The sequence below is a fragment of the Myotis davidii genome, unplaced genomic scaffold (genome assembly GCF_000327345.1).
Source record: "Myotis davidii unplaced genomic scaffold, ASM32734v1 scaffold980, whole genome shotgun sequence".
NCBI classification, from domain to species: Eukaryota; Metazoa; Chordata; class Mammalia; order Chiroptera; family Vespertilionidae; genus Myotis; species Myotis davidii.
The window spans coordinates 310,114-312,779 of record NW_006292236.1 but is presented as its reverse complement, the minus strand read 5'-3'; positions in this window follow the sequence as shown (position 1 = coordinate 312,779).

The window sequence follows — 2,666 nt, the reverse complement described above, 5'->3', positions numbered from 1 at the left end:
CATCTGAGGTACATGCCCTTGATTGGAATTGAACCTGGGACCCTTCAGTCCACAGGCTAATGCTCTATCCACTGAGCAAAACAGGCTGCAGCTTAATTCATTTGCTTTTAATCTATCTGTGTCTTTATATTTAAAGTGGGTTTTGTTTTTGATTCACCTTCATAATCTATCTTTTAATTGGTGCATTTATGCCTCTGACTTTCAGAGTGCTTACTGATAGAGTTACTGCCATATCAGGCGGCTTCTGGGGCTTCTGGGGCCAGCCTGCGGCCTGAGATCGGATCCTATCACGGGCAGCAGGCAGGTGGCTTCTGAAGCCGCACACGGGGCCCTGGATGGTGGTTCGCACTCACGCTGTCCCACCCTGCCTGCGGTATGCAAATTAGCCGCCATCTTTGTTGGTGGTTAATTTGCATATCATGCTAATTAGCCATTGGGAGTTGTAGCGAAGGTATGGTCAATTACCATGTTTATTTATTATTAGACAGGATGATTTTTAATTTCTAAGATGTTAAATTTATGCTCTAGATTCTCCCTAAAGCAACTGCCCACAAGTAGAATTGTTTTATAGAGACAATTACTGCGAATCAGAAAAACAAAATTTATGTATCTCTATCTGTCTTCCCACAGTACTGATCTTCTCTTTGCCATATGGTAGCCAGGAGCTACTGTCATCATTAACAGTGGATAATGTGCTGCTCCATGGCAAACAGAACCGTCAGTAATTCTGCTCCTCCCTTACCACCATCCTGGGACTGAACAAGGAAAATGCATTGATATCGGTATGGTGTGCGACACATTGATTAATCAGGTAATACACATTCTAAACACTTAGTGAAATGGACTGTAAGAAAACTATTTGGTTGACTCTCAGGGGAAACTATTTATCTTCTCCTACTTTAATGACAGTGCTGTATCTGTGTCTTTACAGTCAATAGTACTTAAAAATTATCTAAAATGTCCAGGTTTGATGGATTCAACACCATTTAAAGTCCACTAAATTTGGCTAAAATTTTCCAAAAAAACAAATCCACCCCACAAGCTTTATTTAAGCATGCTAAGAGACAGAAAAAGGAATGATAGAAAATATAGAAATTGTTTAACAATTTGGACTAGACAGGATGATGGACAGTGGTAATTTCACTTTGAATAGAGCCGACTGGAAATGATAAAAATCCCTTTCAACACAACAGGAAATAAATGTACAGGGGAGCAGTTCTTAGTGGAACCCTGTTGCCATTCATTTGGCAGTGCCAGAGACAACGAGACGCAGAGACTGTTTGGTAGCAAAAATATGTGCCTGATATATTATGCAGCCAAATTAGCAAGTAATTAGACAGAAATATTGAAACTAAACCAGAAGCAGCCGCTATCCCACAAATCCCAGCCCCATAAAACAGAAGCAGAAGCCTGTGAAATTGACTGTAAGTACAAGTGCTCATTTCTGTTTCCGAAAGCCCAATAATCTTCTCGGGGGAACCTTCTCAAATCCTCCAGGGTGGATTCCCCCATGTCATATGTTTTCATAGCGCCCTATTTTACTTTCCTTCACATGACTTCCCATTCCAGGGGTCCTATGAGTAACATTTCCCTCCCCCAAGTGGACTGTCAGGTGCATGAGGACAGAGACCCCAGGACTGTCTGGCTCCCTAAATGCCTAGTGCAATGTGTGATTCGATACATGTGCTCTGAATACACTTTTAAAATGAATGAAAAATCTTCTGGGCACATCAAAGTTCCTCTCTCCATTTTCTAGTTTCTCTTTGGTTGTTACCTGCATTGTTCTCTAGATACTCTTACTTTTTCTTCTGCTGAGAAGAGAATAAAAGCAGCGCTAGAACAATGTGACCTTCACAGGAAAGGAACACCTTCCTCCCGCCCCTTTGTACTATGCACACCGAAACAGACCACTTGTTCAGGAGCATTCGGGCCCCTGTAATGGATCCCAAAATACATGAGCAATCATCTTAAAAGGAATCTCACATCTTTGTCTGAAATTATCTTCAGAATGACACAATATGCATTGTAGTAGGCCCTTTAGAGATAAGTAAAGTGGTAGAGAAATCGAAGGTATTGATTGAGCTCCTAATCTGTGCCAGTTATGACAAGATTATCCAAAATCAAGAGATATAACAAACTTTCATTGGATCCTTTTGTCTAGCTAGTCATTCTTATACCTCCCAACCTTATGCCTTGAAACAACATTGCCCCATCACTCCTACCTCTTGCTTTACACTGATAGAGTAGTAGTACCCTTAACAACTTTTTAGCATTATTTCTAAGTTCTGCTTTTGCCTGATTGTCATTGTAACAGACACTATATTCCAATTCTTCCTATAATCCCCAAATGGTGTGTGTGTGTCTGTCATTTATTAATGTATTCATTTTAAGATTTTTCCCTAGTGTCAATTATAAAAGATGAAAAAATGGATTTTCATTATGCAGACATTTTGACAGGTCTAACAGGAGAGTTCTTTTTTATTCTATTTATTCATAGTTATTTCAATATCTCCATTTTTTACTTGCAGCTTATATATACCAAGTATTAATTTCTCTGTTTTTATTTTAGAAATAATATATATATATATTAGAGGCCTAGTGCACGAAATTCATGCACTGGGGGGTGGGGTTCCCTCAGCCCAGCCTGCCCCTCAGTCCAGGAGCCT